This window comes from Salmo salar, chromosome ssa09, assembly GCF_905237065.1.
Source record: "Salmo salar chromosome ssa09, Ssal_v3.1, whole genome shotgun sequence".
NCBI classification, from domain to species: Eukaryota; Metazoa; Chordata; class Actinopteri; order Salmoniformes; family Salmonidae; genus Salmo; species Salmo salar.
In genome coordinates this window covers 5,559,992-5,586,537 of record NC_059450.1, presented here as the reverse complement: position 1 = coordinate 5,586,537, position 26,546 = coordinate 5,559,992, and the positions used below count along the sequence as shown (strand labels likewise).

General features: G+C 41.8%; 1 protein-coding gene across 1 annotated transcript in view; it reads right to left on the bottom strand.

The window, feature by feature from the left end:
* The window catches only part of LOC106610595 (MAM domain-containing glycosylphosphatidylinositol anchor protein 1), a 401,645-nt gene extending 379,460 nt beyond the window's left edge, over positions 1 to 22,185 (bottom strand). Inside the window, exon 1 of the mRNA XM_014209988.2 lies at positions 21,462 to 22,185. The gene's annotated coding sequence lies outside the window, so the exon portion shown is untranslated. The remainder of the gene's footprint in view (positions 1 to 21,461) is intronic.
* Between the last annotated feature and the right edge of the window lie 4,361 nt (positions 22,186 to 26,546).

Here is a 26,546-nt window from a genome sequence, read left to right as displayed (position 1 = left end):
GGTCGAGACCCAGGGTCTCGAACTTAATGACGAGTTTGGAGGGTACTATGGTGTTAAATGCTGAGCTGTAATCGATGAACAGCATTCTTACATAGGTATTCCTCTTGTCCAGATGGGTTAGGGCAGTGTGCAGTGTGATTGCGATTGCGTCGTCTGTGGACCTATTGGGGCGGTAAGTAAATTGGAATGGGTCTAGGGTGTCAGGTAGGGTGGAGGTGATATGATCCTTGACTAGTCTCTCAAAGCACCACATGATGACGGAAGTGAGTGTTGTTTAGCTCAATTACCTTAGCTTTCTTGGGAACAGGAACATGAGCTGCTCGGTATGTGTAGATAATCCTTTCTACTGCAGCTTTTTTGAAAGATATCATGGAGAACTGCAAAAGTGTTTCTCCGGATTACGTCTTCAACTAAAGGCAACCATGGCATCCGTGACAGAGAGGGAGAAACATCTGATTATTCTGCCATTGCACACGATCTGTGTGAACCAGAATGACTTGACATAATGGGCCAAGCAAGATGTACAAACAAAACAGAAACGACACAGGACGTCTTATTTAATGAAAGGGGTTGCAGTCTGCCGCGAAGCGTTCATCCATGTATACGGGTAAGAGTCTAGCTACATTTTCAGATATTATACGTTTCTAATTTTGACAGAAAGCTATGATAATCGGTTTGTATTGCTAGCTAGCTACAGTGCATGTCTAAATAAAAGACTCCAAGTTAAAGTGTACTGTAGCTGGCTGGCTCACTAGCTAACATTACGTGTATGATGTCTGTAGTGTTGGATTCTAGCTTGAAATACTTGCTATACTAGAAGTTAATGATTACATGTATAAGGAATGTATATAGTAGGTCAATTGAGTGTGGATAAGAACTAGGGGTATGGAAGTTACTGAGTGAGGAAAAAGGCAATCACCTGGTTGCGGTCACTGATAAGGTTAGATAGCCGTGGATTAGGGAGGAGATTTGAATTGTTTAACCCTTTGTTGGTTACTACATGATTCCACATGTGTTATTTCATAGTAAATAGTAAAAATAAAGAAAAACCCTTGAATGAGTAGGTGTTCCAAAACTTTTTACCGGTAGTATATATATATATATATATACTACCGGTAAATATATATGGGAAGCAAGCAAATGCCTTTCACTGAGCTGTGTAAAGACAGACTGACAGGGATGAGACAATTAATTTTAATGTATCTTCATGTTCTTTTGCTGTTGTTTGCAGCTGCACTATCCTTCACCAACTATGGAGTTGGGGAAACACGTGTGGACCTGAATTGTGATAACTGCAGTGGCCAGAACAAGTTTGTGCTCTGGTATTGTGCCTGGAGGACCATGCACAAGCTACACCACAGTCTGGACATTCACTTCCTCATCCGGCCACATCAAGCAGCGCTTCAGAAAGACCCGAGTGAACACTTTGTCTGAGATTGCTGGTGTTGTGAAGGACAGCACTGTGACAGGGGTCAACATCCAACAGCTGGTTGGACTGGAGGATGGTTCGGTGCTGGTGGAAAGCTATGGCTGGCTACAACACTGACTCAGTACTTCAGGCCACTGCCACAGTTCAAGCAGTACCAGCACTTCAGGTGAATAATGTCCATTATTCTTCTTATCTAAACTAATGTGTTCTAAAATTGTTTTTGTTATTTCCTGTTTTACAGCTTCGATGCTTTGGAGCCTGGTGTTGTTATCGCGAAGGAGCATTTGGACTCAGTCGGGACGAGGTTTCAGCTGCTGCACTACGCTGACGTCCTTCCTCCCATAGATGGTCTGCCTGTACAAGCACCACCTGGACTGGACACAGATAGACAAATGTATTTTTTTTAGAAGATCAGTGAGTTTTGCAATGAAGAGGCCATGGACATCACATGCCCCGCACCAAAGTCAAGACAGAAACACGCTCTCCGAAAATAGATTATCTTGTTCATGCGTGGTTCGGGCGGACCAGTTCTTCACTGGGGGTGAGTTCCCAGCCATCAGCACTATCTGCAGTGCCTCTATTCACGTTGCTGTTACTATTTATTTTTTATCCTGCTGCTCAGCCACTTTACCCCTTACTGTATGCATACCTGATCTATCACCAGTATCACTGATATGGTTATTGATATTGTTATTGTGCATGCTGTATATTACGTTTTTCTTTCTCTACTGGCATTGACAATTGTTCTTTTTTTATATTAACACTATCTATTTTTGATATTGCTACTATGTCATCTAATATTTATAAAATATTTTTATCTGGACATTCTGTTTACCTGAAATGTTTCCTTTTTGTAGGCTACTACTTTTACCACTTTTCCACTACTCACTGTTCAGCACGTGTCATAAGGCCATGGTAAATTCAAAAGACTAAAGCTAATACTTCTCTGACACAATTAACATTGTTTTACAGAGCTAATAGAATAATGTAGCTAGCTACATAAGCACGATTGAGTACAACGCCATAAAGTTTATGAAATGAATAACGGTACCCTGCGCGTCCCCGGTTATAAGGAATACACAAAAATGTATTACGCTCCATACATACAGTGAGCTACAGTAGAAACGACATACAGAAACTATTATAACGTAACAAGGCACTTACTTTGATAGAAACACCCACATGTCCAAAGTTATTATCATGTAGTAATAAAAACAACAATTAAGGCAAAGCGGGCATGAAAAACTTTTTGCAGGTCCTGTTCTGACTGGAGATGCGCACATGTCTGCATACTTGATCTGCAGAAACAATGGGGAAGTGCTTGGGGAAGTTTGTCCGGCTCAGTAATGCCTAAAAAATTAATTGTCCGCAAAAGTGAAATGGCCTACTTTTATGTGAATAAATGAGGCAGAACACACCTCAATTCAAACTGTTAGAAAAAAAAACTCGTTAGAAAATCATTTGAAATTGACAAGTTGAAACAGCCACAATTGCATACCATTCAGCATTGTTCACGCCCTCTTAAGCCAGCCCCACCCATCTCTTTAAGGATTCACATGTGAGCTCATGTGATAAACAGCGAGTAGTGTAGTAAAGATTAAGACTAAAAGTAGTAACCTACAATAAGGAACAATTCCAGGTAAACAGAAAGTGTCTAGATAAAAAATATATTAATATTAGACGCTTACCCAGACATTATAGGTCATATGAAAACAAATGCTATAACCCCCAGCTACATCAAGTGGTGGAAAAAGTACTAAATTGTCATACTTGAGTAAAAGTAAAGATGTCTTATTAGAAAATGACTGAAGTAAAAGTCAACCAGTAAAATACTACTTAAGTGTCAAAAGTAAACATAATTGCTAAAATGTACTTAAGTATCAAAAGCAAAAATCATTTCAAATTCCTTATTAAACCAGACAGCCCAATTGTATTTTTTATTAACGGATAGCCAGGGGCACACTCAAACACATAATTTACAAACAAAGCATGTGTTTAGTGAGTCTGCCAGATCAAATGCAGCAGAGATGTTCTCTTCATAAGTGTTTGAATTAGACAATTTTCCCATCATAATGTAACAAGTACTTTTGGGTGTCAGGGAAATTGTATGGAGTAAAAAGTTTATTTACTTTTGGAATGTAGTGAAGTAAAAGTTGCCAAAAATATAAATAGTAAAGTAATATACAGACATCCCCCAAAAATTATGTAGTACTTAAAAGTATTTTTACACCACTGCCCAAATGCCTTCACACCCGTTCATTAGCATTCTTTATATACTGTCACACACACACACACACACACTTATCACATAGTATTCCATACATAGGTTAAGGCCATGCAACCTGAGTGAGGTGCACGTGTACATAAACAGATGCATGCGCCATATATTTATGTCGTGAACACTTGATACGGTCACATGATATTGTGGTAGGTCACAAAATCACGTTACGACCACACGTCAATAATAATTGTATATATCAATATTTTGCTAAGTCTTGCTAAGTGGATGGGTCTCCACAGAAGATGTAGGCAGTACAGTCAAATGGTTACTTGGATTTTCAGAAATGGTGTCAATATCAATAAAATACACAGTATGCACAAGAGCAATATCAGTGATAGACAAGAGTAGCTATAGGCATACAATCAGGGGTAAAGTGGCTGAGCAGCAGAATAAAATAAAACAGTAGCAGCAACATATGGCGTGTGTGTGTTAGGAGAGAGTCGTGAATAGAGGCACTGCAGATAGTGCTGATGACTGGTCCGTCCAAACCACGCATGAACAAGGGAATCTACATTTGGAGAGCCTGTTTCTGTCCTGCCCCTGACTCCGGTGCAGGGCATGTGATGTCCATAGCCTCTTAGTTGCAAAACTCCCTGATCTTCTCAAAAAATATACGTTTGTCTAGCTGTGTCCAATCCAGGTGGTGCGTGTACAGGCAGACCATCTATGGGAGGAAGGATGTCAGCATTGCGACAACACCAGTCTCCAGAGCATTGAAGCTGGAAAACAGGGAAAGAAAAAAAAACGTACAACCTTCCACAACATCAATTCACCTCAAGTTTATTTAAGAAGAATAACCTCATACAATGCAATGAAAATGGTCCGAAGCACCAGTTGGGGAAAACTTGGTGTGGCCTGTGATCAGGAAGTGAAGGTCCAGATTGTGGTGGAGCTTGTGCATGGTCCGCCAGAGCACAAACTTGTTCTTGTTTTGGCCACTGCATTTATCACAATTTAGGTCCACACGTGTTTTCCCAACTCCGTAGTTGGTGAAAAAATGGTGCATGTAGTTGATGACTGTGCTGCTGCCTTTGCTGGATGACATGCCTTCATCAATCAAGTAGTTGACTTGTTGTGGTATTCCTTCACATCAGACACCAAACAAGCGACACTTGCGAGGAGTTAATAAGTAGATGGGATCTGGCTGCATAGGGTCAGAAGGATAGAGCACCTGCAAACAACAAAAGACCAGTAAGATAAATTACAAATCATTGTCTCACCCCTGTCAGTCTGCCTTTGCACAGCTCAGTGAAATGTATTTGCCTGCCTCCCACATAAATACATGTTTTTTGTGTGTGTATATCTATCTATCTATGTCCTTAATCAGTATAAAATAGGAAATGTTGCTTACTTGTTGAGCAAAATCAAAGCTGTAATGCATCCTGATGTCTTTGCTTGCTGGTTCAGTAGGGGCCCCCAGAGACAACTGCAGGTCTTGCAGTCAGCAACCATCTTCTGGTAGACAGACCGCTCACTGAACAAGCTGGAGGTCACACTCTTTTCAATGGGATTTCATTGAGAATCTATTATTCCAAGGCAGTTGCTTGCAGTTTCCTATCGCTTCCACTGGATGTCAACAGTCTTTAAAAATTGGTTGAGGTTTTTCCTTTGTGTAATGAAGAAGTAGCCCTGTTAAGAACGAGGGTAGAGTGAAGTGTACTGTTTGATAGAGACGCGTGACCTGAAGCACGCTCCACTTTGTTTTCCTCCGGTATTGAACGCAGTTTATCCAGTATTAAATTTTATCAATTATTTACGTAAAAAATACCTAAAGTTGTTTGAAATATTTGGACAAAGATTACATGTAACTTATGAGATATTTTGTAGTCATGTTGCGCGAGTTGGAACGGTGTTTTTCTGGATCAAACGCGCCAAATAAATTGACATTTTGGATATATAACGACGGAATGAATCGAACAAAAGGACCATTTGTGATGTTTATGGGACATATTGGAGTGCCAACAGAAGAAGCTCGTCAAAGGTAAGTCATGAATTATATCGTTATTTCTGAGTTTTGTGTCGCGCCTGGCGGGATGAAATATGATTGTCTGTGTTTGTTTGATGGGGTGCTGTCCTCAGATAATAGCGTGGTTTGCTTTCGCCGTAAAGCCTTGTTGAAATCTGACACGGTGGCTAGATTAACAAGAAGTTCAGCTTTAATTTGGTGCATTGCACTTGTGAATGTATGAAAGTGAAATATTTTTTATATATTTTTGGGAATTTGGCGCTCTGCCATTTCACCGGATGTTGTCAAATCGATCCCGTTAACGGGATTTGAGCCATAAGAGGTTAAAGAATTTTATAATAACTTACTCACAGCAACTTCCAGGCATCAAACTGTCATTAAGTTACATTGAAATGCACAGTAATCTCCAAACAATGCAGCACTTTATTTTCACATGCCCTTACAAAGATTGCAGAACTGGCAGTGTTAAAAGAAGTGCTCAACCTTTGACAACATAACCATCAACGACTTAAACTGGTGATACACTTCCACTGATGGTTGTCACAAATACAAAAAATTCAGTAACTTGTTGTTGTTTACGGTACTTTCACTGCAACCAGTAGGTGTAGTGAACTGTAAAATTATAGGAACTTTTTAACAGTGTAGCATTTCATGGCATAAAAGAAAACATGGTGAAGAAGGAAAGAACAGGAGGATTCTTCACAACCGTCAGAGCAGTAGAGAACCCATCCTGTGCTTTGAAAGGCTGGTCATGGCTCACATCAACAGCATCCTCCCGGATACCCTAGACCCACTCCAATTTGCATACCGCCCCAACAGATCCACAGATGATGCAATCTCAATTGTGCTCCACACTGCCCTTTACCACCTGGACAAAAGGAACACCTATGTGTGTCACGACTTCTGCCGAAGTCGATGCTTCTCCTTGTTCGGCCGGTCGACGTCGCCGGTCTTCTAGCTATCGCCGATCCATTTTTCATTTTCCATGTGTTTTGTCTTGTTTTCCCACACACCTGGTTTTCATTTCCCTCATTATGTGTTGTGTACTTAACCCTCTGTTCCCCCAATGTCTTTGTGTGGAATTGTTTATTTGTAAGTGCTTGTGCACATTTGTTTGACTGGTGCGCGTCGGGTTATTGTGCCCATATTTTGTATTTCGTATGCCGCAGGTTTTACTATTAAACTGCTCCGGCTATTACCAAGTTCTGCTCTCCTGCGTCTGACTTCCCTGCCACCAGTTATGCACCCTTTACAATGTCAGAATGCTGTTCGTTGACTACAGCTCAGCATTCAACACCATAGTGTTGAATGCTCATCACTAAGCTAAGGACCTTGGGACTAAACAACTCCCTCGCCCCCCAGGTGGTAAGGGTAGGCAACAACACGTCTGCCACGCTGATCCTCAACACTGGGGCCCCTCAGGGGTGTGTACTTAGTCCCCTCCTGTACTCCTTGTTCACCCACGATCCATGACTGCTTTTTTAGTGCAGCACCCCTTTTAACATAAAGAAAATATTGGCCAAATTAGCCGAGATAAATTCATTTCTTGCTATATTTCTTCACGGAATTCATAGGAAGGCAGGGAGGGGTTCTGTAATAAAAATAAACTTTCTGATGAACTGCGAGACCCGTTGCATCTCCTTACTCAGGCAATAAAGGGAGAGAATAGAGAGAGACACAATGGATGTGAGGAGAAAGAGGGTGGTGTTTTTCTGTGGCTCGTGTCAGAGTGAGAAAGACTCCCCTGCTCTGATCTGTTTTTCATTTACATCCCGGGTATTTTTATTTCTCCTCTCTCCTGTCTCCTCCCATTCCTCTTTCTTTCTCTCTCGATCCCTCTCATCAACTTTCTTCTGCTCCTTTCTTCTCTCCCACATCCAGCATGCCCCCATCCCCCATTTCAACTGCACTCTACAAACCGTGTACACTTTCTCTACTGTTCTTTTTCCATCCTCCCAATACCTAGCATTTTCTCTCCTGCCTCTTTCACTAACACAAGTCTCTCTCTCCAACACTATTATTATCTCACTCCAGGTGAAGTTTCCCCCAGGGTGAAGTTATGTGTCACAAATAGCAGCCCATTCCCTGTATAGTGCACTCAAAAGTAGTGAATTAAATAGGGAATATGGTGCTATTTGGGATACATCCAATTAATACTCTTCAGTATAGCTGCTGCAACACTGCACTCGTTGTAACTGTTTTTTGACCTACCCTGGCAAGCCAATTTATTTTATTTTTATTCATTTAATCTTTTTTTAACCAGGCCAAGGCCACACCATCATACCTGAATCCTGGCTTAGGAAGTCCACCAAAAACTCTGAAATCTTCATCCCTAACTACAACGTTTCCAGACAAGATAGAATGGCCAAAGGGGGCGGTGTTGCAATCTACTGCAGAGATAGCCTGCAGACTTCTGTCCTGCTATCCAGGTCTGTACCCAAACAATTTGAACTTCTACTTTTAAAAATCCATCTCTCTAAAAACAAGTCTCTAACCGTTGCCGCCTGCTATAGACCACCCTCGGCCCCCAGCTGTGCTCTGGACACCATATGTGAACTGATTGCCCCCCATCTATTTTCAGAGCTCGTGCTACTAGGTGACCTAAACTGGGAAATGCTTAACACCCCAGCCATCCTACAATCCAAGCTTGATGCCCTCAATCTCACACAAATGATTAATGAACCCACCAGGTACCACCCCAAAGCCGTAAACACTGGCACCCCCATAGATATCATCCTAACAAACTTGCCCTCTAAATACACCTCTGCTGTTTTCAACCAAGATCTCAGTGATCACTGCCTCATTGCCTGCATCCGTAATGGGTCAGCGGTCAAACGACCTCCACTCATCACTGTCAAACGCTCCCTGAAACATTTCAGCGAGCAAGCCTTTCTAATCGACCTGGCCCTGGTATCCTGGAAGGATATTGACCTCATCCCGTCAGTAGAGGATGCCTGGTTATTTTTTTTAAATGCCTTCCTCACCATCTTAAATATGCATGCCCCATTCAAGAAATTTAGAACCAGGAACAGATATAGCCCTTGGTTCTCCCCAGACCTGACTGCCCTTAACCAGCACCAAAACATCCTGTGGCGTTCTGTATTAGCATCGAACAGCCCCCGTGATATGCAACTTTTCATTTTAGAATCCCATTAGCGTGACTACACTTCATACTACACCCCAGCCATTTCATCATTTTGAAGCTTGTAAATAAGCTACTTTCTCGCCACATTACACAAGTTAATCTTATCAATTGTAAACATTCATGGAAACACAATTGCATTGATGGCATCAAGTAGGCCACCTTGAATATAGTAATACATAGGGTCCTGTTTACAGACATAGATTAAGCCTAGTCCTGTACTAAGAGATTGTATGTTGAAAATGTTTAGCTTTTGAGTCTAGGACTAGGTTAAGTGTCCAGGCAACCAGCCCAAAATATAAATCTGTAATATAGTGGTAAAAATGTAGTTGCATACCGTACATACAGTGCATTCGGAAAGTATTCAGACCCCTTGACTTTTTCACATTTTGTCACGTTACAGACAGATTCGAAGAAAAAATATGTCCTCATCAATCTACACACAATACCCCATAATGACAAAGCAAAAACTGGTTTTTAGACATTTTGGCAAATTTATGAGAAAAAAAAACGGAAATATCAAATTCAGACCCTTTACTCAGTACTTTGTTGAAGCAGCTTTGGCAGTGATTACAGACTTGAGCATTCTTGGGTATGATGCTACAAACTTGGCACACCTGTATTTGGAGAGTTTCTCCCATTCGTCTCTGCAGATCCTCTCAAACTCTATCAGGTTGGAAATAGTCGCTGCACAGCTATTTTCAGGTCTCTCCAGAGATGTTCGATCGGGTTCAAGTCCGGGTTCTGGCTGGGCCACTCAAGGACATTCAGAGACTTGTCCCGAAGCCACTCCTGCCTCCGAGGGGGAGAGGTATAGAGGGATTGATGGGGGAGGTTTTATGACACCTCACACCCATTGTAAATCTTAAAGCAGCAAACGAATCCTTTGTCCTCTCAGTGTGGAAGATTGGAATGTATGGTGGGCCTATGGAGAATCTACCTCAGAATGGTAACATGAAATAAATGGACTTTGGGGCATAATATTTCATCAGCCAAAATGGTGGATAGATGGAATATGAAAATGTATGTTGTTTTTGTAATATTGTTAAATTACGACGTTACAACAAAAACATTGTAACTTGAGTTTTCAATAAATGTATATATGATGTTTACATACTGTGCGTTGTGTAGAAAATATCCAGATCAAAGAGGATGTTTTTGTAAAGATGAAGTGTGAATTTAGTCGTCTAAACTAGATCAGAGTAAAATCCTGATACCTTGCCTCGTAACTAGATACGCCCGAGAGAACTTGCCATAAAGACGGAAACGCCCCTTTTTGACCCGGGGGTATAAAACTAGTGAGTAAGAATTTACATATCAGACTAAAACGGACCACAACTGCAGAGCGATCTAAGATAGTCACAACCCCACAAACAAAACATGAGGAAAATGTCACGTCTGCTCCCGCTCTTCCCCCCAGCGCTTGAGGGCGCCAGGCTGCCCTGCATCATGCACTCCTATCATCCATTACGCACACCTGCCTTCCCTCGTCACGCGTATCAGCAATATTGGACTCACTCATCACCTGTTATTACCTCCCCTATATTTGTCAGTTCCACCAGCTCTGTTCCCCGCTTCTACATTAATAGTTTTTTTGTCTGTATTATTAGTTTGCTGACGCTGTTTCTGTCTCGTTCCATGTCCGTTCTTTATTAACCTGTTTGGATAGGGGGCAGTATTTTCACGGCCGGATAAAAAAAACGTACCTGATTTAATCTGGTTATTACTCCTGCCCAGAAACTAGAATATGCATATAATTAGTAGATTTGGAAAGAAAACACCCTAAGGTTTCTAAAACTGTTTGAATGGTGTCTGTGAGTATAACAGAACTCATATGGCAGGCCAAAACCTGAGAAGATTCAATATGGGAAGTGCCCTGTCTGACCATTTCTTGGCCTTCTGTAGCCTCTTTATCGAAAATACAGGATTTCTGCTGTAACGTGACATTTTCTAAGGCTTTCATTGGCTCTAGGAAGGCGCCAGAATGTGGAATGATAACTCTGCAGTCTCTGGGCGAAAAACAGTAGGGGTTTTGGTGAGTGGTACTTCTGAGAACAATGACACTGGTGCGCGCGTGCATGTGATGACTCCATTTTCTTCTTTCAGTGTTTGAATGAATACAACGTCTCCCGGTTGGAATATTATCGCTATTTTACGCGAAAAATTGCATAAAAATTGATTTTAAACAGCGTTTGACATGCTTCGAAGTACGGTAATGGAATATTTTGAATTTCTTTGTCACGAAACACGCCGGCGCATCACCCTTCGGATAGTGACCTCAACGCACGAACAAAACGGAGCTATTTGGATATAACTCTGGATTATTTTGAAGTAGAAGTCCTGGGAGTGCATTCTGACGAAGAACAGCAAGGGTAATCCAATTTTTCTTATAGTAAATCTGAGTTTGGTGAGTGCCAAACTTGGTGGGTGTCAAAATAGCTAGCCATGATGGCCGGGCTATCTACTCAGAATATTGCAAAACGTGCTTTCACCGAAAAGTTATTTTAAAATCGGACATCGGGGCATAATATTTCAAAATGGCTGACTTAACAGCTTCTGGAAAATACAGAAATAAAGTGAGATCAATAAAAGGAGTGCCAATCATGTTGGCGGTAAATTAAATAATCAAAACGTGTTGTTTATTATGCTTTACATACCAAGTGTTGTCATTGATTCCTTGTAGAGACGCCACACTGCTGCTTTTGTCATATGGGATGGCAGCAGCTTTCCACCAAAGTGTTTGTGTCCTGGGTGGCGTCCTGGTAATACTATTGCATTATCCTCTGCGTAGTTGTAGATGAAGTTCACCACTCGCTGCAAATCCTCATTTCTTCGTGTGTAACCTGTGCTTGCTTGGGCCAACTCTCTTTTTGATGGGAGACATTAGACCATTCTCCTTGTATGACTGTTGGAGGAGAGTCAGGTGTGTCCTACAGATGCTGAAAGACACATTCCAGATACAAATATTTTATCATTACTATACAATAGATGCGAAATGGCATTCTGAGATATCACTACACATAGTTAATCTAACGTCAGCTAGCTAAGATCAAGCTTTGATTTGAGGTATTTTGTTTAGACATGTAGTTAGTAAGCCAGCTAAACAATTAACCATAGAGTACTAGGCTAGCAATGCAAACCGACTGTCATAGCTAGCTAAAGTTAACAAAATAGGTTCAATGTTATCTAGCTAACATTAAGCTATAACTAGCTATGCGAAATGGTATTCTGAGAACGTCACTAACGTTACACACAATTCATACACGTAAATGAATGTTAGCTAGGAAGCCAGCCATCTAACATCAGCTAACAGCAAGCTTTAACTTGGGGTCTTTTGTTTAGACATGTAACGTTAGTTAGCTAAACAATTAACCATAATCCCAAACCATAGAGTATTGGCAATTGAAACCGACTGTCATAGCTAGCTAAAGTTAACCAAACATAGTAGGTTCAATGTTAGCTAGCAAGCCATCGAACTTCAGCTAGCTATCTAACAGCAAGCTTTAACTTGCAATGAAAACAACTTTCCGACAAAATTAGAAATGTACAATATCAAACAGTAACTAGACTCTTACCCGTACACGTTAATGTTACATGGATTAAAGCTTTACTGCAGCCTGCAACCCATTTCATTAAATAAGACGTCCTGTGTCCTTTCCGTTTTGTATTTACAGCTTGCTTGGCCCGTTGTGTCAAGTCACTCTGGTTCAAACTGACCGTGTGCAATGCCATAAGAAAAATCTTAAACTTTAGCCCTTACCCAGACTCTGACCATTTTACTCACCCTAGCAGAGCTGGTTAGGCTGTTTTCATGTTATCCAGAGTGTTGGTGACTGTAACTGTGCTGCTGGCAACAATTTACTGTAATGAGCTTTTTTTCCGACGTTTACTGACACCTGCCATATTCAACCGGTGTTGAAACTCATCTCTCGCAATGTCCAGCCCATTCATTCTCTCAGTCAATCATGGCTAGCGGAACGGTTGCCGGATTTTTCTGTGGCTTAACCAACTAGGCTCCTAATTTAACAAATGTATTCGTATTTACAGATGCCATAAAAGTTTGTTATTAAAGCACATGAAAGTGCACATGTTCGAGAAGGCATTTGACAAAAAACGAATTTTGATTAAAATAAACAAAAAACATTAAAATGAACTGAGCAAAGTACAGAGAGATCCTTGATGAAAACCTGCTCCAGAGCACTCAGGACCTCAGACAGGGGCGAAGTTTCACCTTCCAACAGGACAATGACCTTAAGCACACAGCCAAGACAATGCAGGAGTGGCTTCGGGACAAGTCTCTGAATGTCCTTGAGTGACCCAGCCAGAGACCAAACATGAACCCGATCGACAATCTCTGGAGAGACCTGAAAATAGCTGTGCAGCAACGCTCCGCATCCAACCTGACAGAGCATGAGAGGATATGCAGAGAAGAATGGGAGAAACTCCCCACATACAGGTGTGCCAAGCTTGTAGCGTCATACCCAAGAAGACTCAAGGCTGTAATTGCTGCCAAAGGTGCGTCAACATAGTACTGAGTAAAGGGTCTCAATACTTATGTAAATATCGTATTTCAGTTTTTGATATTTAATACATTTGCAAAAATTTATGGGGACCTGTTTTTGCATGTCATTATGCAGTACTGTGTGTAGATTGATGAGGGGGAAAAACTATTTAAGCAATTTTATATTAAGGCTGTAACGTAACAAAATGTGGAAAAAGTTAAGGGGTATGAATACTTTCCAAATACACCGTATGTTATCGTGTCACTCACTGTTAATACACTTGTTACCAGATGGAAAAGACTGCTCGCTGACTTTTGTGGCACATGGACTGAAGAAGGCTTGTGTTCAGGGACACAGTGGTAATCAAGGCTGCATCAAACGTGTTCCTCCTGCATTGATGATTGTGAACTGCAACACTTTTCCATTCATCAGAAGAGTTACATGATCGTGTGTCTCTTTCTGCATGGTTAGTGTTGATGTGCTGGCCCCTTGCTTCTCCTCCTGGACGAGGTGTGGCAGAGGGTGTGCTGGAAGCTGCTGGAGAGCATATTTACTGGGCTGGTGCAGGCTGTCAACAGGTAAGGGAAGGGAAGGGGAGATAGCTAGAGGTTATAAAAAGGTGTCAAACTGTCTGCATCTCTTTCTCTCGTAATGTAAGTGTTCTTTTTCCTCTAGGCCTGACAGATGTCTAGGATCATGGGGAACCTGGTGTTAAAGAACAAAAAGGCTGTCATCACCCATAAACTACTGCTGCTCCAATACAAGTATGAGGTGAGACGTTGAACTGGGCAGTCAGTCATTCATTCAACTTCATTCCCAGACTTGTGTTTTGAGGATTCTTCTGCGCTACCTGACTCAGGACAGGGAGAGGCCACTACTTATACAGGTGAGTGTACACCGAAGTCTTTAGTGTTGTGATGATATGTGTATTTATGACAATGTTGTTGATTGTGTGTGTGACTGTGCATGCGTGTGTGTCCAGGTGCTGCGGTCACTGTGCCAGGCCTGAGGCCAACCCCTTCGGGAGCAACAGCTCTATGTCGGGGTCTGCTGCTGTACAGTGGGGGAAAAAGTATTTGATCCCCTGCTGATTTTGTACGTTTGCCCACTGATAAAGAAATGATCAGTCTATAATTTTAATGGTAGGTTTATTTGAACAGTGAGAGACAGAATAACAACAAACAAAAAAAAGAAAAATGCATGTCAAAAATGTTAGAAATTGATTTGCATTTTAATGAGGGAAATAAGTATTTGACCCCCTCTCAATCAGAAAGATTTCTGTCTCCCAGGTGTCTTTTATACAGGTAACGGGCTGAGATTAGGAGCACACTCTTAAAGGGAGTGCTCCTAATCTCAGTTTGTTACCTGTATAAAAGACACCTGTTCACAGAAGCAATCAATCAATCAATCAGATTCCAAACTCTCCACCATGGCCAAGACCAAAGAGCTCTCCAAGGATGTCAGGGACAAGATTGTAGACCTACACAAGGCTGGAGGGGCTACAAGACCATCGCCAAGCAGCTTGGTGAGAAGGTGACAACATTTGGTGCGATTATTCGCAAATGGAAGAAACACAAAAGAACTCAATATCCCTCGGCCTGGGGCTCCATGCAAGATCTCGCCTCGTGGAGTTGCAATGATCATGAGAAGGTTGAGGAATCAGCCCAGAACTACACGGGAGGATCTTGTCAATGATCTCAAGGCAGCTGGGACCATAGTCACCAAGAAAACAATTGGTAACACTACGCAGTGAAGGACTGAAATCCTGCAGCGCCCGCAAGGTCCCCCTGCTCAAGAATACATATACATGCCTGTCTGAATTTTGCCTCTGAATGACTCAGAGGAATACTGGTGAAAGTGTTGTGAAAGTGTTGTGGTCAGATGAGACCAAAATGGAGCTCTTTGGCATCAACTCAACTCGCCGTGTTTGGAGGAGGAGGAATGCTGCCTATGACCCCAAGAACACCATCTCCACCGTCAAACATGGAGGTGGAAACATTATGCTTTGTGGTGTTTTTCTGCTAAGGGGACAGGACAACTTCACCGCATCAAAGGGACGATGGACGGACCATGTACCGTCAAATCTTGGGTGAGAACCTCCTTCCCTCAGCCAGGGCATTAAAAATGGGTCGTGGATGGGCATTCCAGCATGACAATGACCCAAAACACACAGCCAAGGCAACAAAGGAGTGGCTCAAGAAGAAGAACATTAAGGTCCTGGAGTGGCCTAGCCAGTCTCCAGACCTTAATCCCATAGAAAATCTGTGGAGGGAGCTGAAGGTTCGAGTTGCCAAACGTCAGCCTCGAAACCATAATGACTTGGAGAAGATCTGCAAAGAGGAGTGGGACAAAATCCCTCCTGAGATGTGTGCAAACCTGGTGGCCAACTACAAGAAACGTCTGACCTCTGATTGCCAACAAGGGTTTTGCCACCAAGTACTAAGTCATGTTTTGCAGAGGGGTCAAATACTTATTTCCCTCATTAAAATGCAAATCATTTTATAACATTTTTGACATGCGTTTTTCTGGATATTTTTGTTGTTATTCTGTCTCTCACTGTTCAAATAAACCTACTATTAAAATTATAGACTGATCATTTCTTTGTAAGTGGGCAAACATACAAAATCAGCAGGGGATCAAATACTTTTTTCCCCCACTGTATGTGGAACTACAGAGTGATGCAGAGCTACAAGTGAGCTACAAGTGATGCAGAGCTCAGTTACACCCCCAACACTACGGCATAGTATTGTCACATGATCAGAGCTGTTCACACTACTTTTTGACCTGTCCGCCTCTGGGTTGTATTCATTTGAGAAATTAAAAATGTTTTTCCTAGGAAAATGACTATGTGCGTTTTGTTATGGAAAGTATCCATGTAGCCTTATTGAAGTCTGTTTTCTTCTGTATGGTGCCTGAATATGACGACCCTCATGTCTTTTCCCCGGTCAGAGCTGCTGCAGTTCATGCTGGGAGAGATTCAGAGCCACATGGACAGCAGCGTAGTGTGTGTGAGGGGCATGGTGGTGGGGAAGTGTCTCTGCTCCTGCATGGACATCAACAGAGCCCAGCTCAAATTGGAGGTACAGTACAGTATGGCACCTTACCCAAGGTTTTGGGTGCATCACAATAGTCTGAAGTGGCTCACTGTCACTATATTCTGTTCTCTGCTCATACTGATCTGAATGAACTGGACAGGTGAAAACAAATACCATAATGCTTTCACCTATCTCCATATCAGATCAGTGCAAGAAAGAAAGAAAGGAGATAGAGGAAGCCACTGTAGACTATTGAGGGGCACCCCTACAGTAGGCTATGACTGCCTTGTCATGTGCCTTGTCATGTGTAGGACACAGGGAAGGGTGTGTGTTCAGTCTTTCTTTCCCTCAGGAGGAGGAGATCAAGGAGCTGCTCTCACTGATTACTCCACTGTCTGACATAGAAACGGAGCCACATGATGACAGATTGTATCTTCCTCGAGAGGTCGAAGGGCAGACTGTACCCTCTCAGGCAGTATTATGCAAGGGTGTTTCAGTTGCCCAGAAATCAGGAGATGACTCAGAGCTGGATAGGTCAAAACCCCAAACACTCTGTAATACCTTTTGTTATACACTACATTTATTAATATAATGTTGTCTGTGAGAGAGAAGTTTTATATTTAATTCAAATCATTAAAACTTAATTCATCTTCCCACAGGCAGTTAAGAAGGCTAGAGCTCGGCAGCTTTTAGTCCTTAAAAACGGACATGAGTTACGTCTGGTTAGTTCAGCCATTCCTATGGGGAAAGAATAGGGTTTTGGGATAAATGCCGAAATCTGAGGAAATCTTATACGTAATATTTAACATAACCTTTATGAATTATGAAGCCTTTGTGCTTTTTATGATTATATAATAAAGATTCTCATAGAACAAAACACATGGTTTAGATGGTCAATATTTGTCACCCATAGCGGTTCATCTCGTAAGCAAAAGGGAATATGTTCCATCATCTACGTTCATTTACATTAGTGCAAATTGTTCACCTAAATTCAAGTATTTCTTGCCCATTTTGGCTTTATGGAAAATATTGACATGCGCTGCCAACTGTGGGAATTTGGTATAAACAGTTGTATGCCTTTCCAAAAATATTGACATGCACTGTCAACTGTGGGACCTTGTATAGACAGGTGTGTGCCTTTCGAAATCATGTCCAATCAATTTAATTTACTACAGGTGGACTCCAATCAAGTCATAGAAACATCTCAAGGATGCTTAATGGAAACAGGATGCACCTGAGCTCAATTTCAAGTCTCATAGCAAAGGGTCTGAATACTTAAGTAAATAAGGTATGTTTTTTATTTTTAATACATTTGCAAACTATTTTAAACCTGTATTTGCTTTGTCATTATGGGGTATTGTGGGTAGATTGAGGGAAAAAATTATTTAATTCATTTCAGAATAAGGCTGTAAAGTTAACAAAATGTGGAAAAAGTCAAGGGGTCTGAATACTTTCCGAATGTACTGTATAAGTCTCTTCATGGGTGGGAGATGTACATTTACGCTTATCAATGCTCTCTTTATTTGACTGACATGTTGAATGATTGATCCATTCATGCTTCCATCCCTTCGTCTCTACCCAGCCGTCCTCTGGGGACCCAGTGAGGGTGGGGCTCAGTCAGAGAGCTGTTGAGGGACTGGTTAGGAAGAACACTTCTACAGCCAGTGAGGTCACACATGGTTTAGATGGTCAATATTTGTCACCATAGCGGTTCATCTTAAAAGCAAAAGGGAATATGTTCCATCATCTATGTTCATTTTACATTAGTGCAAGTTGTTCACCTATATTCATGTATTTCTCACCCCTTTTGTCTTTATGAAAAATATTGTCCCCTCAGGCACACACATTTGTTCTTTGTTATTATGAAAGTCATTTGTGTGAATGTACTTTTCCACACATCTCTTTACATTGCTTATGTTATTCGATGGTCTGACTGCGTCCAGACTATGTCAAATTCCGAACACAATGCCCATCCTGGCAGATCTGAACCTAATGCGAGCACAATGTGACTTTCATGCATCCAGACCTAATGCAGCTTGGAGTGATCAGATGACAGAAGTCGCATTTAAGTGCTGAGTGTAACTGAGGTCATAGATGCTACATATCCATTACTTTGAGTGTTTTATGTAATATAACTAAATGTTTATTTCTGTGTTGCAGGGCAGTCAAGAAATGAAACGGCAAGGCCACAGAACATGACATACAGAGCTGTGGTAGACCACCTCAAGCATGCCCGTTTACCACGCCACCACACCTCCAGTAGGCTTGAAAAGTGGGATTGATCTGTTTGTCTTTGTTTGATTTATTTGTTTCAGTTTTCAGCAGTGAAATCCTTTGAAGTATTATTGATTTTAACCCGTGGTGGAAAAAGTACCCAATTGTCATACTTTAGTAAAGGTAAAGATACCTTTTAATAGAAAATGACAAGTAAAAGTGAGTCACCCAGTAAAATACTAATTGAGTGAAATTCTAAAAGTATTTGGTTTTAAATATACTTAAGTATTAAAAGTAAATGTATTTTCTAAAATATACTTAAGTATCAAAAGTAAAAGTATAAATAATTTCAAATTCCTTATATTAAGCAAACCAGACGGCACCATTTTCTTGTTTTTTAAATTTACGCATAGCCAGGGACATACTCCAACACTCAGACATAATTTACAAACAAATAATTTGTGTTTAGTGAGCCCCCATCAGAGGCAGTAGAGATAATGGGGGATGTTCTCTTGATAAGTGCATGAATTGGACCATTTCCCTGTCTGAGTGTACAAAACATTAAGAATATCTTCCAAATATTGGGTTGCACCCCCCCCCCCCTTCCCAGAACAGCCTTAAATAATCGGGGCATGGACTCTACAAGGTGTCGAAAGCTTTCCACAGGAGATGCTGGCCCATGTTGACTCCAATGCTTCCCACAATTGTGTCAAGTTGGCTGGATGTCCTTTGGGTGGTAGACCATTTTTAAAACACAAGGGAAACTGTTGAGTGTGAAAACCCCAGCAGCGTTGCACTTCTTGACACAAACCGCCTGGCACCTACACCCTGTTCAAAGGCACTTCAACCTTTTGTTTTTCCCATTCACCCTCTAAATGGCACACATACACAATCCGACTCAATTGTCTCAAGGCTTAAAAATCCTTCTTTAACCTTTCTCCTCCCTTCATCTACACTGATTGAAGTAGATTTAACAAGTGACATCAATAAGGAATCATAGCTTTCACCTGGTCAGTCTGTCATGGAAAAGAGCAGGTGTCCATAACATTTTATACACTCAGTGTACATACCATGCACAATTTTGATAAGGTGGAAGAAACATAGTGAATTTATACTGTTTCTCATACTAAGATGGACCAAGATATGTTGGTTTTTCACTTATTTGTTCATTGGTTTTGAATGAGTTTGATGATTGGTTGGTTCTACACTATGTTTATGCCATTGATTAAAAGAGTAAGAATAGGATGCAATGTCCAACCTAAAATATAAGCTTGTTTTACTCCACTGTTTGTAAACAATATAATTGTACAAATAAATTCTCAGTTGGTTGCATGAATAATGAAGATTACAAAAAAAATGTGTTTGTTTTTGTGTGAATGCAACAGCTCTTCTAAGTGGTCAAGCTGAGATTTATTGACCAATTCTGAAACCACACACCACACACAGCCCCAGTCAAAAGCTTGGACACACCCACTCATTTTCGACATTGTAGAACAGCGACGACACCAAAACCACAAAACAACACACATGGAACCATGCAGCAACCAAAAAACGGCCAAACAAATCAAAATACACTCTACATTTGAGACTCCTCAAAGTAGCCCCCAGATGACACCCCGGCACCCTCCCAACCAGCCCCATGAGGTACTTATGTGGAATGCACCCCAATCAACAGCCCTGTTAAAAGCCAATTTGTGAAACCCCCCCCTTCCCAATGTGCCTTAGCCAATCAGTTGTGTTGTGACAAGGTAGGGTCGGCACACAGAAGATAGCCCCATCTGGAAAAAGTCCATATCATGGCAACAGCCCAAATAAGCAAAGAGAAATGACAGTCCATCATCACCTCAAGTCATGAAGGTCAGTCAACCCGGAAAACGTCAAAAACTTTGAACGTCTCCTCAAGTGCAGTCGCAAAAACCATCAAGCACCACGATGAAACTATCCCATGAGGAACTCACCACAGGAAAGGAAGATCCAGAGCCACTAAATGTGACATGAAATGTACATATGAAAAATCAAAACTGAATGGAAATGCCTTTTTTAATATGTATTAGCAATAATTAACTTAACTTAATGGTGCGGAATGGAATAATTAAAAATGTATATTTCGTCATGCTGGATGTTTGAAATATGAGTACCGGTAGGTGATTTGAGACATGCTTCTCCAGTAGTGGAATAAGGACAATTAACACTTGAAAGTTGTAAATAAATAATGTGTGTAAATACTGGAGTGATGTATGATTGTCAATGCATTTGTTCATAGACCAATTTTTGATACTGTGTCCATGTGTTTTCAAGTCGTTGAAACCAAAACCAAACATAGATGGACCTTAACGACATAAAAACGACATAAAAATACGTATTTTCAACTACATGAAAAATACTATTTTCAACAACATGTAGCCAAAAAAGGTATCTTTTCGACTTCACTTTCAACCAAAACCGAACATTGATTGGAAGTCAGTATTAGTCAACTTTTCAACAACATTTTGCTAGGTGGGATGCATCGCATCTGTCCATAAGTGAAGCATATAAGGCTACCAGGGAGTGTAAAAAAATTGCCATTTTAACATTAAGCTTCTTAAATGAATAATCTTTATTAGCCAGTTTATACCTACGCTATTTTTGACTGTGCGTCAGGTCAAGGTTCTAGTGCTGAACTAACCTATGCTTAAGAAAATGTGTTAAACATCTCAGTAAATTGGATCGCTGACAGACAGTTTTGATAATTATATTTACCTTACTCCAGGTGTAGCAGAGCTTCTTAAAACTACTCCTATACACCCCGATTTTCCGAACCCTCGCACGGCGCAGAGTCGATAGCCTAATTCCGTTATAAGACCGCTTAAAAATGTCTCACCATAAGTGCGTTGTAAATTTAGGTATACTCACTTAGGTATTCCAGTTTCGTAGACTTCTTAGTTCAAATATTGAATTTACCCGTTCTCAAAAGAAAGTAGAACTGTGATCAAAATCCACCGGGTAACTTTTAACGCATTGGAACATTTGTTGGGGATTCTTCAGGGCAGAAAGCAGGGTCCTCATGCAGTCCAAAATCACTCCGCTTCTCAGCCTTTCGGCTTCTCAACCTTCGGCGTTGAATCTGTGTCTTTTCTGTTACGCCTCTTATTGCTTTACACAGTTCCAGTGGCGAAAGATCTCAGTCCCACGTAGGTTGTTGGAGTCTTAGAACACGTGAAAATGTATAAGGTATCTAAATAAGGCCCCGCTCTCCATACACTACACCGCTCCTCCTTTCGCGTCTCTAAGTATCCTACTGTTTGCCAGTAGAAATATGTGCACAGACTGAGAACGATGTGACGGACACCGTGGCCAAAAAACGCACGGCTTAGATGCGCTCGTCTCACTGAACAGGTTGTCAAAGAAAGGCTCATGTAGCTCCTGCCTCTCTCTCTGTCGGACATCAGTTCAACTCCAAGTTCGCGTCTCCTGCCCCATATAACATGATGGGGTTTGATTTGAGCTCTGAGGGGTTTGATTTGTTTTGGGGTGGTTTTGGTCGAATTTCGTGACTGTGGTTCCACTCGGGGAGGATCGCCAATTACAGACAGTGCAGCTGCAAACGGGTCCTGCCTACTGAACACTTGCCCCTGCTCCCGATGGGCCAATTAGATAAGAAAGAGAAAGGGAAAAGAAAAAAAAATCCTGAAAAATCTCTCTCTCTCTCTTCGATCCCTCTCTCTCCCATCCCTCCTCTCAAGCTCTCCCTCCCTCTCCTTCATTTCTGCCTCTGTCAGTTTCTCTCAGCGTGGTATCGACTTTTTAGAGTCCTCCTCAGAGCTGCCACAAGGCGGCGTATTTTAGCTACTTTTATTGAAAGTGTGACCTCTCCCCCATTGATAGAGTTTGTGGTCACTTAGAAATGTCCTTGTTTTTGAAAGAAAAGCAATTTTTTGTCCATTAAAATAAGATCAAATTGATCAGAAATACAGTGTAGACATTGTTAATGTTGTAAATGACTATTGTAGCTGGAAAAAGCTGATTTTTAATGGAATATCTACATAGGCGTTCAGAGGCCCATTATCAGCAACCATCACTCCTGTGTTCCAATGGCATGTTGTGTTAGCTAATCCAAGTGTATCGTTTTAAAAGGCTAATTGATCATTAGAAAACCCTTTTGCAATTATGTAAGCAGAGCTGAAAACTGTTGTTCTGATCAAAGAAGCAATAAAACTGGCCTTTTTTAGACTAGTTGATTATCTAGAGCATCAGCATTTGTAGATTCGATTACAGGCTCAAAATGGCCAGAAACAAAGACCTTTCTTCTGAAACTCGTCGGTCTATTCTTGTTCTGAGAAATGAATGCTATTCCATGCGAGAAATTGCCAAGAAACTGAAGATCTCATACAACGCTGTGTACTACTCCCTTCACAGAACAGCACAAACTGGCTCTAACCAGAATAGAAAGAGGAGTGGGAGGCCCCAGTGCACAACTGAGCAAGAGGACAAGTACATTAGAGTGTCTAGTTTAAGAAACAGATGCCTCACAAGTCCTCAACTGGCAACTTCATTAAATAGTACCCACAAAACACCAGTCTCAACGTCAACAGTGAAGAGCTGTTGAGGCTACTGTAGACCTTCTTTACAAAACAGTGTGTTTTAATCCATTATTTGGTGATATGTGAATATACTGCATTTTATATAGTTTTATCTTTCCGAATTTTACTGTGCATGTGCCGAACTCTCTCTCTCTCACACACACACACACGCACACACGCACACCCCAGATACCAATTTCAAAAAGCCTACTGTTAAATATCTCAAACGTTGACAAGGATTTGCATACACAGGTCTAATGTCTGTGAAAGAATAGCCTACTACCACTCACGTCGGTAGCCATGCAGTGCTTTGAAGGCTGGTCATGGCTCACATCAACAGCATCCTCCCGGATACCCTACACCCACTACAATTCGCATGCCGCCCCAACAGATCCACAGATGACGCAATCTCAATCGCACTCCACACTGGTCTTTCCCACCTGGACAAAAGGAACACCTATGTGAGAATGCTGTTCACTGACTAAAGCTCAGCGTTCAAAACCATAGTGCCCACGAAGCTCATCACTAAGCTAAGGACCCTGGAATTAAACACCTCCCTCAGCAACTGGATCCTGGACTTCCTGATGGACCGCCCCCAGGTGGTAAGGGTAGGCAACAACATGTCTGCCACGCTGATCCTCAAAACTTTTCAGGGAACCAATATACACAGGCAGTTAGGAAAGCAAAGGATAGCTTTTTCAAACAGAAATTTGCATCTTGTCGCACAAACTCCAAAAAGTTCTGGAACACTGTAAAGTCCATTGAGAATAAGAGCACCTCCGCCCAGCGGCCCACTGCACTGAGGCTAGGAAACACTGTCACCACCGATAAATCCACGAGCATTTCAATAAGCACGTTTCTACAGCTGGCCTTGCTTTCCACCTGGCTACCCCTACCCCAGTCAACAGCCCTGCACCCCCACAGCAACTTGCCCAAGACTCCCCCATTTCTCCTTCACCCAAATCCAGATAGCTGATGTTCTGAAAGAGCTGCAAAATCTGGACCCCTACAAATCAGCCGGGCTAGACAATCTGGACCCTCTCGTTCTAAAATTATCCGCCGAAATTGTTGCAACCCCTATTACTAGCCTGTTCAACCTCTCTTTCGTATCGTCTGAGATCCCCAAAGATTGAAAAGCTGCCGCGGTCATCCCCCTCTTCAAAGGGGGAGACACTCTAGACCCAAACTGCTACAGACCTGTATCTATCCTACCCTGCCTTTCTAAGGTCTTCAAAAGCCAAGTTAACAAACAGATCACCGACCATTTAGAATCCCACCATACTTTCTTGTCTATGTAATCTGGTTTCCGAGCTGGTCATGGGTGCACCTCAGTCACGCTCAAGGTCCTAAATGATATCATAACTACCATCGATAAGAGACAATACTGTGCAGCTGTATTCATCGACCTGGCCAAGGCTTTTGACTCTGTCAATCACCACATTCTTATTGGCAGTCTCAACAGCCTTGGTTTCTCAAATGACTGCCTCGCCTGGTTCACCAACTACTTCTCAGGCAGAGTTCAGTGTGTCAAATTGGAGGGCCTGTAGTCCGGACCTCTGGCAGTCTCTATGGGGGTGCCACCGGGTTCAATTCCCGGGCCGACTCTTGTCTCTGTATACATCAATGATGTCGCTCTTGCTGCTGGTGATTCTCTGATCCACCTCTACACAGACGACACCATTCTGTATACATCTGGCCCCTCTTTGGACACTGTGTTAACTAACCTCCAGACGAGCTTCAATGCCATACAACTCTCCTTCCGTGGTCTCCAACTGCTCTTAAATGCAAGCAAAACTAAAACTAAATGCAAGCAAAACTAAATGCATGCTCTTCAACCGATCACTGCCCATACCTGCCCGCCCGTCCAGCATCATTACTCTGGACGGTTCTGACTTAGAATATGTGGACAACTACAAATACCTAGATGTCTGGTTAGACTGTAAACTCTCCTTCCAGAATCACATTAAGCATCTCCAATACAAAATTAAATCTAGAATCGGCTTCCTATTTTGCAACAAAGCATCCTTCACTCATGCTGCCAAATATACCCTCGTAAAACTGACTATCCTACCGATCGGCGATGTCATTTACAAATTAGTCTCCAACACTCTACTCAGCAATTTGGATGCAGTCTATCACAGTGCCATCCGTTTTGTCACCAAAGCCCCATATACTACCCACCACTGCGACCTGTTTGCTCTCATTGGCTGGCCCTCGCTTCATATTCATCGCCAAACCCACTGGCTCCAGGTCCTCTATAAGTCTTTGCTATGTAAAGCACCGCCTTATCTCTTCGCACTGGTCACCATAGCAACACCCACCCGTAGCACACGCTCCAGCAGGTATATTTCACTGGTCACCCCCAAAGCCAATTCCTCAATTGGCCGCCTTTCCTTACCGTTCTCTGCTGCCAATGACTGGAACGAACTGCAAAAATCACTGAAGCTGGAGACTCATATCTCCCTCACTAACTTTAAGCACCAGCTGTCAGAGCAGCTCACAGATCACTGCACCTGTACATAGCCCATCTGTAAATAGCCCATCCAACTACCTCATCCCCATATTGCTATTTATTTTATTTATTTTGCTCCTTTGCACCCCAGTATCTCTACTTGCACACTGATCTTCTGCACATCTATCACTCCAGTGTTTAATTGCTATATTGTAATTATTTCGCCACTATGGCCTATTTATTGCCTTACCTCCCTTATCCAACCTCATTTGCTGTCACTGCCTGACCTGAGAGAGACATTTTATTTCTCTATTTTGTTCGGTCAGGGTGTGAGGTGGGCATTCTGTGTTATATTTCTATGTTGTTTTTTTCCTTTGATTGGCCTAGTATGGTTTCCAATCAGAGGCAGCTGTCTATTGTTGTCTCTGATTGGGAATCATACTTAGGCAGCCCTTTTTCCCTCCTTCAGTGTGGGATCTTGTTTTTGTACAGCTCAGTAAGCCTGCAGAACGTGATGTTCATTTTTCATTATTTTGATTTAGTGTTCTGAGTTAAATAAAAAAGAAATACGAACACTTACCACGCTGCACCTTGGTCTTCTCCTTACAACGATCGTCACATTTGCACACACTGTATATAGACTCTTTTCTATTGTATAATTGACTGTATGTTTGTTTATTCCATGTGTAACTCTGTGTTGTTATTTGTGTCACACTGTTTTGCTTTAACTTGGCCAGGTCTTGGCCACGTCGCAGTTGTAAATGAGAACTTGTTCTCAACTAGCCTACCCGGTTAAATAAAGGTGAAATAAAAAAATGTAATAAATAAAAAACTTTGGGGCCCCTCAGGGGTGTGTACTTAGTCCCCTCCTGTACTCCCTGTTCACCCACGACTGCATGGCCAAACACGACTCCATCATTAACTTTGCTGATGACACAACAATGGTAGGCCTGATCAACGACAACG